Source organism: Eurosta solidaginis, chromosome 1, assembly GCF_040869045.1.
Source record: "Eurosta solidaginis isolate ZX-2024a chromosome 1, ASM4086904v1, whole genome shotgun sequence".
In the NCBI taxonomy this organism is placed as follows: domain Eukaryota; kingdom Metazoa; phylum Arthropoda; class Insecta; order Diptera; family Tephritidae; genus Eurosta; species Eurosta solidaginis.
In genome coordinates, this window is record NC_090319.1 from 111,886,593 (window position 1) to 111,901,446 (window position 14,854).

General features: G+C 36.7%; 1 long non-coding RNA gene across 1 annotated transcript; it reads right to left on the reverse strand.

The window, feature by feature from the left end:
- Positions 1–1,698: 1,698 nt before the first annotated feature.
- Positions 1,699–14,574, reverse strand: LOC137237456 (uncharacterized). The gene is made up of 3 exons (XR_010948961.1): positions 14,250–14,574; positions 14,071–14,192; positions 1,699–2,028 (listed from the first exon to the last, which is right to left on the reverse strand). It is a non-coding gene; the product is annotated as an uncharacterized lncRNA (long non-coding RNA).
- Between the last annotated feature and the right edge of the window lie 280 nt (positions 14,575–14,854).

Consider the following 14,854-nt stretch of genomic DNA (forward strand, 5'->3'; position numbering starts at 1 on the left):
CTTGAGTATATATTGAGATATCTTAATGAAATTAGGTATATGGTTTCCTCGGCATGCATCTTCTATCGCTATTAAAAAATAAGCGAAATTGAATGACAACCACGCCTACTTATTAAATATATCTAACATTTTACCTATTTTACTATACCTTTTACTATACCTTTGCGAAAAAGAGCTTAATATCAATGGCATTTTACTAACTTACTTACTTCACTATTCGTACCAAGATTGGCAATCCATACATTCTTTATAGCAGGAAATATTTCCAGTAAATATGAGCAGGATCGGTTAAGGATTACGACCTCGACCATTATTAAGCTATATCTTAGCGAAAAATAGTTTTGTATCAATGATATTTACTTACCAAGTTTTATTGTAAGAGGAAATTGGGTGGCATTTTTTTTAAATGGGCGGGGGCCTCGCCCCTATTTCAAGTCCCTTGTTACAAAATTCGATACATATGTTAGATTTATATATAAATATATAAAATAAACAGCAACGTAAGTCCTACTTCGGGTACAGCCGAACTTATACCCTCTTACGTTTTTGCGAATAGTTTGTGTGTAAAATATACCTCAGTAGGATTAGCAAAGTAATTTATCTGAAATAAACTGTACAATTGAAACTCACGCTGAGTATATAATGTTCGGTTACACCCGCACTTAAACACTCTTACTTGTTATGTTCTGCAGTTATAAAATACACTGCTCAGACGTTTGATAAAAATAAAGGTAAAACAGATCGGATGGTCAGCATTTCTATGTACTCGCATTCCGGCATGGTCTCTTTTATTTCGACTATAGCTCTACTGTAGCTGGCAATAACGTTGGCCCTATGGTCATTATGATCTTGGCCGGCTTTTCGCACACTTAATATCTTAGATACACAAACACGATCAATGTTCCACAGTGGCAATCGTAGGATTTTAAACGACGCTTAATTGTAGGTACATACGATAACTCGTTCCGCCACACTCTTTCCTTCCTCAAATGACCGTGTGTACATGCTTTTATGTTGATATATACATACATCTGCACACACGTACTTCTGATACCTAACGACGATGAATCTGTGATGTGGTAAAATGATAAAGGGCCAGTACATCAAACGATGACAGTTGAGCTACCAGATTTTAAAGACAATTCAGTATAAGATGCATCCAATGCGCTGCACCTTCCGAGCTTCAGGACCAGCCTTGATACACATACACTTACACAAATTGCATTCAAACACCAAACTAGTCACAAAAAATACTAGTTTGCAACAATAATCTTCCGATTGTTCAATAATACCAAACTTTGTTCCAACGAAAACTGAAAATTTTGCCCAATGTTGCCGTTGAAAAATTAATTAGATCTTTTTATTTTAACTGTGCTACTTCTAGCACCAAGACTCCATCTCACATGTGACCCAAATACTTATCCACGATGACATTTGAAATAGTTTTTACTAGTAGAGACTGGAATATTTCTGTCCGAACTCTAAGAATTAAGATCTCGTAGATCTTAATGTTAACAAGTAAGGACGGGACTGTCTTTCATTAATGGGGCTGAACAATAATCTTATCCCGTTCGTAATCTCCAAATGATCGGATTTATAAGATAAGAAATATATAGATGTACATACCTAAACGATTTTTAAGATAAACTAGCTTTACCAAGCGCACGTTGTAACGCGCGAGATCGAATGGATGTTGCGTTATTTTTTCTGTTTTGTTTGTTGATAATTTAATTTATTGTTCTGTAAATTGAATTGAATTTTGTACGCATATTTGGTGAAATTTTCTGTTAAAACATTTTATTCTTGTATCTTATTGTATCTTATTTTATATTATTGTATTGCTTTTACCGCTGATGATTGTTGCTTTGATTACATTCCGAAGAAGCATGACTGGTGAGCCAATTTTCAAAGTTGATATAAGCACAGGCATTCCTTTTGGTTCTAAGGAGTATAGAAACTAATTTGGATAATTCACAATTTTATCTTCATCTGTAACTGTGTCGATCAATTTATATTTCGTCACTTCACCTGGAAATGGATTTTGAAAGCGATCATTGATTTTGTTAACATGATCATTTTTGGGAGTTAAGATAGTTCTTTCGCATAGCCAAAAAACAAAAACATTTAAATTTAAAATTCTTAATTCTGAAATATGAAAAACTTTCGTTTTGATCGAAGGAACCTCGAGCCAAAATTTGGTGATGATCGAAGTATAGCAAACACGTTTTCATAGGGAACACACACACAGAATTTGATTTTTATAGAAGATGTAGATAGACTGTTTGTACGGCAGCCATAGTTTTTCCACATTCCACATTTTATTGGAGGTTTTAAGACTTAACGTCACATAGCTCCTTACCAATTTTAATTATTCTACCATTACGACATCCAGATATATGCAGTATAATATATTCCATTTGTATGGGAGGTGCCACGCCCCCTTTTTCCCAATTCCATATTTTCTTGGTGGTGTTAATAATTGACCTCAAATAACTCCTTACTGAATTTCAATGTTCTGGCATGTATACCTTCAAAGTTATGCAGTACCAAAGATCCCATTTGAATGGGAGGTTCCACGCCGCCTTTTTCCCAATTCCGCATTTTCTTGGTGGTGTTAGGGATTGACCTCATATAACTCCTCATTGAATTTCAATGTTCTGGCATGTATACCTTCAAAGGTATGCAGTACCAAAGATTCCATTTGTATGGGAGGTGCCACGCCCCTTTTATATATCGATATTATTTTTAGCCTAAAACCTTTCCGTTGATCGAAGGACCCCATAACCAAAATTTGGTGATGATTGATGTGTGGGAAATACGTTTCCATAGCGAACACACACACACAAAGGATTTGATTTTTATATATATATGGGTAAACCGATTTGGGATTTCAAAATCAACTAACCATCACCTCTCCTTCCTGTATCTTTCCTAAAAATTTCATGGCAATCTATCTATCCGTTCTCGAGTTATGGAGTGACAATCAAAATGTACACTTCTTTTTATATATATTGTAACGAATTTTACTGCAAATCCTCTTATTTGCCCTTTTGCTAAGTTCGTATCACTAAACTGTTGAATAAATAACTCCAATATTGAATAATGGAAAAATGGCCTTTATTAAAGTACTTTACAATAACACTACTATAACATACTTTTCAACTAGCTGGCTTAATAACCAAACTGATAGCTTAAAGGAAACTGACTTTCAAAATAATACTGCTATTGCTCGCTAGATAGCGTCTCAATCGAAAACTCAAATCAAACTGAATTCCAGCGCCTCTACAATTGTCGCCTTTTATACTCTTTGATTTCAACCTTCGCATCTTTTAGGCGCTTCCAGAATCTACTAGTCCAGCAGCTCTCAAACTTCTCAGCTGTAACTACAATTGCACAATTTTATACATCTTCTAGGCGCTTCCAGAATCTATTAGTCCAGCAGCTCTCAAACTTCTCAGCTGTAACTACAATTGCACAATTTTATAGTTTTTCTCATTGCATACTTATAGGAGTATCTCAGATATATGCATGTGTTTGTGCATTGACTCTCCGCTGCTCGTATACGTACATGGTACATACGTGTAGACGCAATTATTGTTTCGTTTATATAGATACATAATGATTGATCTATGGATGTGAATTCACGTCACTGTTTAGCATTGGCTTAGAGATGGCAGTACTCCTTAGTTTTGCTAATATTCGTAACACTGCCCTCCACCTAAGTCTGATCGTACCGATTAGACAAATCTCTCGATCTAAACGCTGCTAGCATCGCAAAATGTACCACTCTTCTATTTCGTGATTTCCCAATTGCTTGTATGCGGTAGATGACATCACTGATCGTCTTCACAATTCTGTACGGGCCTTCCCAACTGCACCGATATTTGGATGGAACACCTTCCCTCCGGTGAGGGTTGTATAGCAGTACCAAATCTCCCTCCCGGAAACCTTCCGAATTATTTTCCTTGTCGTACCTGTGTTTCATCTTACTACTCATTATCCTGGATCGTTCCCTCGCACTCTGTTGCTTGGCCAATGAAATACTTCGTGGAGCTTGCGCTTGACGGATTTGCTTCGCATAATCAGTATCGTTTCCACGTTTCACACGGGTAGTGCGCTCCGGCTTGAAACTACCCTCGCATTCTTTCTCGGAAATTCGTTGCTTCGTTTTCCTGCGTCTTTAAGTTTAGCCAATGCTAGTGTTTCTCTCGCAGGTACCTTCGATTTTGCTCTATTTGGCCCATTCGACCCATCAACCTTTGCCTTTGACTTCCGTGGTTTTTGTCGAGTCTTCTCCACCAGTACTTGATTACTACTGAATCCTTTCTGCAAACTGAAGTTAAGTGGTATATCCTGGTTCTCATAACGCATCACCCTTCTCTGCATATCGATCTTGATGTCATGGTCAACCAAGAAGTCCACTCCCAATATGATCTTCAACGATCTTCGCCACAACGAATTTGTGTAGAACCGTGACCTTTCCAATCAAGACTTCACATATCACTTCTCCCTGGACTTGGTTATACTCGCCAGTGACCGTACGCAACCTTGCTCCAGGTAACGGCTTTATTATCCTGTTGACCAAGTCAGATCGGATCAAGGAATGAGATGCGCCCGTATCTACAGTCAGTACACGTTCTTTACCTTCCACATTCCCTCTGACGGTAAGACTGCTCGATTTTCTACCAATTTGCAACACAGATATCACAGGGCAATCAATAGCTGGATCTAGCTCTCGATCTCTACATCTTACTCGCTCTTGCTCATCTCCTCCAGCTTTGCGTTTACGGCCACCCACATTGTTGGAACTATTAGGACCAAGATCGCAATGACGTGCAATGTGACCTGGGTTGCCGTACATGAAATATTTAATAACTCCGGCATTCTTCTGTTGAGATCCCTTCAGTGCTTCCAAAATTGTGTCTACGTACTCTGGCCTTTCTACTTCCACACGGCGTGCTTTATATGCTGGTTTACTCAATAGTGAGGCCGTTTCCTGAGTCAATGCATGTGATACCGTTTCAGCAAATGTCAGCTTTGGGTTTGCGTATGTAGCTCGCTTCGTTTCCACGTCCCGTATGCCATTTATAAAACTCTGAATTTTTACCTTCTCGGTGTATTCCACGGGTGCGTCCGCATTTGCGAGATGAGCCAACCTTTCAACATCCGAGGCAAACTCCTGCAAAGTCTCATTCGCTCTTTGGTGACGGGTTTGCAACTCAATTTGGAATATATGTTTCCTATGCTCGCTTCCATAACGTCTCTCGACGGCGGCCATTAATGCTTCATAGTTGTTCCGCTCTCCTTCGGGAATCGTCTGTAGGATTTCGGCTGCTGGCCCTTTCAATGCCACGAACAGAGCTGCAACTTTATCTTCAGCATTCCAGTTGTTCGCTGCCGACGTCTTCTCAAATTGGAGCTTAAATACCTGGAATGGAACAGAACCATCAAACGTTGGGGATTTTACCTTCAGAGTAGACGTTGAAGTGATTGGACGGTTCAATTGTAACTCCTGAATCCGATCTTTCAAAGCATTCATCTCGGCCTCCACTTTATCTTGTCGTTCACTAACAGCCTCCAGCTGCGATGAGAATTTCGTTTCCTGTGCCTCCAGCTTTGTTGAGATACGCTCTTCTTGTGCTGCGAGCTGTACTGTTATGCGTGTCTCTTGTTGTTTTAATTTTTCTGCAATTTGTGACGCCATGTGTGTTTTCTGTTCTTCCAATTGTGTTTCCATCTTGGATGTTATTTCTGACGACATCTCTGAGATACGTGTCTCTTGTGCCTCAATCTTCGATGTTATTCGTGTCTCTTGGGATTCCAATTGTGATGTTACTTGCGACGCCATTTCTGAAATGCGTACCTCCTGTGATTCTGCTTGGGATGATATTTGCGACGACATTAATGTTACTGTCGATGTTTGAGCAGCTATTGCAGCCAATATCAGGTTCAAGACTGTGCTCGTAACTGCCTGCGATGTTTCGTTTTTCTCTTCAATTTTTGTTGTTGTCTCGTCCCCATCAGGATAAAAGACATACTCGTCCACATCAATTCCTTCTGCTTCCATTGCCTCTCGTAGCCGTGCCTGAAGTTCGAGTTTAACGCCGCTTGTATTCAATGCACGGCTCTCCAACTTCTTCTTCAGTTGCTGGATCTTCAATTCACTGAACTTTGCCATGTCCTTGTTGTCCACCGGAATTTATTCAACAATTACTCTTCTGACACCAATTGTAACGAATTTTACTGCAAATCCTCTTATTTGCCCTTTTGCTAAGTTCGTATCACTAAACTGTTGAATAAATAACTCCAATATTGAATAATGGAAAAATGGCCTTTATTAAAGTACTTTACAATAACACTTATACTTTTCAATTAGCTGGCTTAATAACCAAACTGATAGCTTAAAGGAAACTGACTTTTAAAATAATACTGCTATTGCTCGCTAGATAGCGTCTCAATCGAAACCTCAAATCAAAGTGGATTCCAGCGCCTCTACAATTGTCGCCTTTTATACTCTTTGATTTCAACCTTCGCATCTTCTAGGCGCTTCCAGAATCTACTAGTCCAGCAGCTCTCAAACTTCTCAGCTGTAACTACAATTGCACAATTTTATAGTTTTTCTCATTGCATACTTATAGGAGTATCTCAGATATATGCATGTGTTTGTGCATTGACCCTCCGCTGCTCGTATACGTACATGGTACATATGTGTAGACGCAATTATTGTTTCGTTTATGTAGATACATAATGATTGATCTATGGATGTGAATTCACGTCACTGCTTAGCATCGGCTTAGAGATGGCAACACTCCTTAGTTTTGCTAATATTCGTAACAATATAGATATAAAATAAAAAATGGCAAAAAACCCCTTATCTGAACGATCGGTTGTATCGGATATATATTATATATAGCTCCGATCAAAGTGATTTTTTCAGGAAATCTTCTATGATATTTAGAATAAATATCACAAAGTTTAACGTTTTTATATTGGAAATTAAGGGAGAAATGGCTAAAAATCTTTCTATCTGAACGACCGGTTGTATGGGATATATGTTATATATAGCTCCGATCGAAATGATTTTTTCATGATATCTTCTATGATATATTAGAATAAATATCGCCAAGTTTAACGTTTTTATATTGGAAATTAAGGGAGAAATTGCCAAAAATCTTTCTATCTGAACGATCGGTTGTATGGGATATATGTTATATATACCTCCGATCGAAATGATTTTTTCATGAAATCTTCTATGATATATTAGAATAAATATCACCAAGTTTAACGTTTTTATATTGGAAATTAAGGGAGAAATTGCCAAAAATCTTTCTATCTGAACGATCGGTTGTATGGGATATATGTTATATATAGCTCCGATCGAAATGATTTTTTCATGAAATTTTCTATGATATATTAGAATAAATATCGCCAAGTTGAACGTTTTTATATTGGAAATTAAGGGAGAAATTGCCAAAAATCTTTCTATCTGAACGATCGGTTGTATGGGATATATGTTATATATAGCTCCGATCGAAATGATTTTTTTATGAAATCTTCAATGATATATTAGAATAAATATAACCAAGTTTAACGATTTTATATTGGAAATTAAGGGAGAAATTGCCAAAAATCTTTCTATCTGAACGATCGGTTGTATGGGATATATGTTATATATAGCTCCGATCGAAATGATTTTTTCATGAAATCTTCTATGATATATTAGAATAAATATCACCAAGTTTAACGTTTTTATATTGGGAATTAAGGAAGAAATTGCTAAAAATCTTTCTATATGAAGGATCGCTTGTATGGGATATATACTATATATAGCTCCGATCAAAGTGATTTTTTCAGGATATCTTCTATGATATATTAGAATATATATCACCGAGTTTCACGTTTATACTTTTTATATTGCGGCAGGAATGACCAAAATCGTCTTATCTGAACGATCGGTTGTACGGGAGATATATGTTATAGTGGTCCGATCCTAACGGATCAGACAAATGCCTAATATAATACAAAAATACATCCTTTTGCCAAATTTCATTGAGATATCTCGAAATTTGAGGGACTAGTTTGCGTTCAAACAAAGAGACGGACAGACGGACGGACAGACGGACATGGCTATATCAACTCAGTTCGTCGCCCTGATGAATTCGGTATACTTAATGGTGAGTCTATCTTCTATATTTCTCAACGTTACAAACATCGGACCAAAGTTAATATACCATTTCATGTTCATGAAAGGTGTAAAATCACTAGCTCCTTAAATGTATTGGCTGACTGATTGGGTCTGAACCCACACTAGTTGTGTAGTAGTTTACAACTGGTTGGTAAACTGCAGGGAATCAACATTTATCTTATATTTAGGTATGTATGTATGAATGTAAGTACTTAAAGAGTGATACGATAGCTTAAGTCATGTGTTTTTCGAGTGTGTACTACGCAGTAAAACGCTACGATTTTAGCAGCCGATAACAACTACTGCATTGCTGCTTTGCTATTGGGCAATTGATTTTTAAACGGTTTTTTTTAGCTTGAGTTGACAGACAGGCTGCATGCACGGCCGTTGTGAACGAATTTTGTAATTGATATTTAAGTAACTTCCCGATAAGCTACAAGCTTGAAACTTGGAATATAGTTCAGAACCCGATGGCAATGCAATAATAAGAAAAAAATCGCTGCTAGGTGGCACAAGGATAGAGATATTCGCAAAATTCGCATTTGTGGTCCGATTTGGCTCATATTTGGAACACATAATACATGCATGAATAGAAATCGACCTGTGAAAAAAAATCTCCGCTAGGTGGCGCATGGATCGAAATATTCACAAAAATCGTATTTGTGGTCCGATTTGGCTCATATTTGGAACACATTATACATGTAAGAATAGAAATCGACCTGTGAAAAAAATCGCCGCTAGGTGGCGCATGGATCGAGATATTCACAAAAATCGTATTTGTGGTCCGATTTGGCTCATGCTGGGAACACATAATACATACAAGAATAGAAAGCGACCTATCAAAAAAATCGCCGCTAGGTGGCGCAAGGATCGAGATATTCACAAAAATCGTATTTGTGGTCCGATTTGGCTCATATTTGGAACACATAATACATACATGAATAGAAAGCTACCTATGATGCCCGATTTGGCTCATATTTGGAACAAATATTGCATACAGTCCGGTAAAAGAGACATCAAAATATTTTGGAGTTGGAGGAGGGACAAGCATACGTGGCACAGAGTCGAGTAAAGTCTTTGGATGGATTATGTATTGAGGACTTAGATTGTAACAAATTGTCAGGAAAGAGTCCTTGTAATAATGAGTCACCAAATGAACTAAATAGAATGAGAAATAATAGGCAATTAAATAAAGACTAAAAACTTGAAAATAAAATAATTAAAAACAAATTTTTATTGAAAACAATACTTATATGAAGTAATAATAATACGAAAAGCTAGAAAATAATTAGGTAGGTCCTAGGTACTAGTCATCACACTCCTTATCAATCTATGGCGTTGATCAGACAATTAAATAAAAGCTTTGGACGCGTCATATTTCTATTGATAGTCATATATAAGACCAACTGAACCTTAATCAGGTTATGCTACGCCTAACATTTTTAGAAATTTCACGCGCCCAACGCTTTTATTTAATTGTCTGATCAACGCCATAGATTGATAAGGAGTGTGATGACTAGTACCTAGGACATACCTAATTACTTTCTAGCTTTTCGTATCATTATTACTTCATATAAGTATTGTTTTCAATAAAACCGTTTGACTTAAACATTTTTTTTAAATTATTTTATTATATCGTTGTAATAACATATTTTGTCTCATCTCCTTTTATTTCTAACTCCAGTAGCTATAAGTAGTTTCACGCCTCATTTAAGTTTGTAGCGCGCTTAAATATTAGGGAGACTCATGAAAGCATATAAACTTATAAGGTGTAAAATTATATCCATTTACACACGCTGTTATATGAACGCACCTAGTAATACTCTTGATAAACTTGATTATTTATCAGCTGTATTATTGCCAAACAAAATTTTTTTGATTGTTATACAAATTAAAAAATGCCAAGATTAAATGAAAAATCAAAACTAAAACGCCTTTACTTGCTGATGTTGGAGATTTCTGATGAAAATGCATGCTGTAATGTCTGCAAGGTTGCATTCCTTTGAGTTTACCGCGTTTACACAATAAAATGTGCTCGTAAATTTATACAAATTGTGTAAATGATTTTTCATACAAAATTTGACAGCTCGTTTACGCACTAGATGAATTTATACGTTTACACACTTTATAAGGTATTTATACAGTTACATGAGTCCCCCTATTATTGTTAGGCCTACACCGTTACAGCAATAGAGCTGATCTCATCCGACCAGAAGTGCCCTCAGGAACTTTAGTAAACTATTCGGCCTTCGCCTGCCCTTACGGCACTCTTACGAATACAAACATATTTGTACATCTACGTCTGGGCGACTGCCGTGGTGTAGTGGTAGGGTGCTCCGCCTACCACACAGAAGATCCTGGCTTCAAGTGCCAGGAAAAATTTAGAAACATGTTTTTTCAATTGCTATTAATATAAATAATTTTAGTTTCTAAGCGGGTCGCCCCTCGGCGGTGATACACTTCGAGTGTATTTATGCCATGAAAAGTTTCTCAGTGAAAACTCAATTGCTTTGCAGATGCCGTTGGAAGTCGAAGTAAAACATGGAGGTCCCGTCCCGCCAATTTGTAGGAAAAATAAAAAGGAGCACGGCGCAAATCGGAAGAGGAGGTCGGCCTAAAATATCTTCGGAGGTTATCGCGCCTTGCATTCATTTACTTATTTATAGAGCAAATTTTTAAAATTCGTCAAAATTGTGTGAGTTTAACTCCTCAAGTCAAGTTAACTAGGAGTTAAAAAGAGAACTTTAAAGAATTTTTCGAAAAAATTTATGTTGTGTAAATGCATGTCGTTTGGGATTTTATTCGTTACACAATCTACATATCTGCGTACAGCTCATCATTATACCCCATACGACACTCGCCGCCGCCATCACTTACAGGATCTTAAATATTCCGCAAAACTTTCTCTTGAACGCTCCAAGGGTCATCTCACACTTTCCACATCGTTCATGATTTTGAGTTATATTTCAAGACAGGTATGATGAACTCCCCAGCGGGTTAAGGGGCTTAGAATATACCCGCGGCAGGTAGTAAGAGGCGACTAAAGTACGCAAATGATTCAAGGGCTGTGTAGCGCAACCCCTTCAAGGGGTTGCCAGCGCAACTTATAGCTTTTTTAACCCAATTTTCAACCCCACCTACCCGCGGCAAAGCCTGTTTCTTTAGCAGCCGAGGCTCTGGCGACCTCAAGTTCCTTATGGAAGTAGGGGGCGGGATGGCCAGAAGGTTCAATGTGGTCATATGAAATCATTATCGAGATGGTTGCGCTTGTACTTTTATTGTGCTTGTTACCAAAACGTACCCTATCTATATCCGACATCGATAACCAAACACCTTCTGGAGTGCTTTTTCGCTACAACAACAACAGGTATGTTGAACGACTTGCAGATTTTTCAGTGCAAAGGAACAGCTGCTGGTAAGATTATCAGCAGGAAAAGCACATAGCAGAAAATTTGAAAATACTTGCTTTGTAAACCAAAGCAAAGGGTTTCTATCAACATACGTGCACCACATTTTGTCAAGATACAGAAGCAGACGGCATCACGTTCATTTCCACAAAATTTTTATTGGCATGTGTTTAAGTGACTTAAGCTATGAACATTTTTAAATGGTTTTATTTAGCTTGACTCTATGTAGCGCCCGGCCGTTGTTTACGAATTTTGTAATTAAAATTTAATTAACTTCCCGATAAGCTACAAGCTTGAAACTTGAAATACAATTCAGAACCCGACGACAATGCAATAATAAGAAAAAACCCCGATAGGTGGCGCATGGATCGAAATATTTCAAAAAATCGTATCTGTGTTCCGATTTGGCTCATATTTGGGACAAATATTGCATACAGTCCGGTAGAAGTGACATGAAAATACTTTGGATTTCGAGGAGGGATAAACATACGTGGCGCTGAGTCGAGCAAAGTCTTTGGAAGAATTATGTATTGAGGACTAAGATTGTAACAAATTGTCAGGAAAGAGTACATGTAATAATGAGTCACTAAATGAATTAAGTATAATGAGAAATATGAGGCAATTAAATGAAGACTAAAAACTTCAAAATAAAATAATTTAAAAAAAATTTTAAGTTAAACGGTTTCATTTAAAACAATACTTACATTAAGTAATAATAACACTAAAAACTAGAAAACAACTAGGTAGGTCCTAGGTACGAGTCATCACACTCCTCATCAATCTAGGGCACTGACCAGACAAATAAATAAAAGCGTTGGACGCGTCATATTTCTGTTGATAGTCATATATATGACCAACTGAACCTTAATCAGGTTATGCTACGCCTCAGATTTTTAGAAAATTCACGCGCCCAACGCTTTTATTTAATTATCTGATCAACGCCCTAGATTGATGAGGAGTGTGATGACTAGTACCTAGGACCTACATAATTATTTTATAGCTTTTAGTATTATTATTATTTCACGTAAATATTGTTTTCAATAAAACCGTTTAACTTAAACATTTTTTTAATTATTTTATTTTCAAGTTTTTAGTCTTTATTAAATTGCCTATTATTTCCCATTCTATTTAGTTCATTTAGTGACTCATTATTACAAGGACTCTATCCTGACAATTTGTTACAATCTAAGTCCTCATACATAATCCTTCCAAAGACTTTACTCGACTCTGCGCCACGAATGCTTGCCCCTCCTCCAACTACAAAATATTTTGATGTCACTTCTACCGGACTGTACGCAATATTTGTCCCAAATATGGGCCAAATCGGAACACAGATACGATTTTTTGAATATCTCGATCCTTCCGCCACCTAGCAGCAATTTTTTTCATAGGTCGCTTTCTATTCTTGTATATATTATGTGTTCCAAATATGAGCCAAATCGGTCGCTTTCCATTCTTCCCGTCCGGAAGAAACGACAATTGAACTTACGTACACAGTTATCACAAACGAACGCAAATCTGTCTTACACACTTACTTTCGTATACAATGCACTCGGAAAAATGGAGCAAATTTCGTTCACTATAGATGGAAATGCCTTTATTTTGAAAGATATGCTGTTGTAACATAATTCTTCAACTAAAACGGTTATTAAATTGTCCTGGTTTGTGTCATCGAGTTTCCAAAATTTCTTATAGAACTCCAAAATTTTGTTTCCCCTTGTTGTTGACCTCAATAAACTTACTAAGTCCTAAAAACATGAATTTAGTTAAGTATATTCATATATTTTGGTCGCCTATATAATTTGTAATATTTAAAGAGCTCGAATGTGGTTAGTAAAAATGTATGCGAATAATTTGCTATAACTAAAATTATAATTCTTCTATTAAAATTAGAAATATGTATAAGAAAGAAATTATAATTTATATTATAACAAATATAACTGCAAAAATGTATTTCTGTCAAAATATATTCCCAAGAAAGTGTGGTAAATTTGTATGTGGTTGTGGTATTTTGCATAATTTTGTTGTAAACACACACATACTAATGCAAACAGGTGTTCTGCGCAGAAATACTGTCGATCGCGTAGACGAGCAAAAATACTATGGATCCGGCCCCAGATTTTGAATGGATCCGTGGTCACGTTTTGGTTTTTTGTGAATGAATTTTGACAGCAAAATAATCTTTAATTTTCGCTTCCGGATTCTTAATAAAGGGGTCAAAACGCGTCTTTTCATACCCCCCTCGACAATTTTACATACTAATTAAGGGGTGCTCCATATTGTAGAATGTTACTCTGCTTTAGCATGACAAAAACGTCGCTGAAGAATTAAATTTTGAGGAAATTGGCCGGCTGGCCCAAGTGGAAGCTTTATGAAACTAAGATTGCATGGCCTATAAACAGCATTTGATAGGAATTTGTTAACTTTTAAGTAATTTATAATAATTCACCACTCACTATGCATCAGTATTGGCCTTACCGTTTGCTTTTTCCACATGAACAGCACTTCTCGGAATTGAACTCTAAGCCCAAATGGTGGAATAGCTTCCTTTAAATCTTCCGCTCGTAAATATTTTAAACTTTCGTAAGTCAATTGTGCGGCTGCAATATTGGGCACACAATTAGAATGATACAAGCAATAAGAAACAGCACACTTACTCATATTTTAAGTGGTCAAAAACACCTTCCAATTCAAAGTCTTTTAGTAAAGCCTTCAGCTGTTCATCGCCCTTTTCTTCTTTACTTAAAAGTGGCGATCAGTAATGTTATTTATTTCGCCATCTATTGCATAAATAACTTCACTAAAAATGGGTACACTTTCCATTTAATTGAATTTTCAGGAAATACAACTATTTAATTAACGCTGTAATGACGCCGAAAGTATAAATCGGAATGAAAGCAAAAAAATATTCACCGTTAGCCATGAATGTATTTTGTTGTTGCTTTGCGACCAGCTGTAGACAATTCAGCGTCAAAGTCATTTCATTTCGTTTCGTTTATTAACGTTAAGAATGTTAAATTAACGAAATGAGTTTGTTTCGTTTTCTGCCATATCAAAACGAAATCAAATCGTTTATGTTGATTATAAATTTCAAACTATGCTGGCAAAGCTGATTGATGGCGGAGTTATTAAAGGTGAAAGCATTAACCAAGTTGATTGCAACTTTTCTCATGAATTTTGACAGTACGAACATTTCTCAGAGTATTTTTGACATTACCACCAACGAATTACACAAACAAATTACATGGAGTTTGTGTGTGTA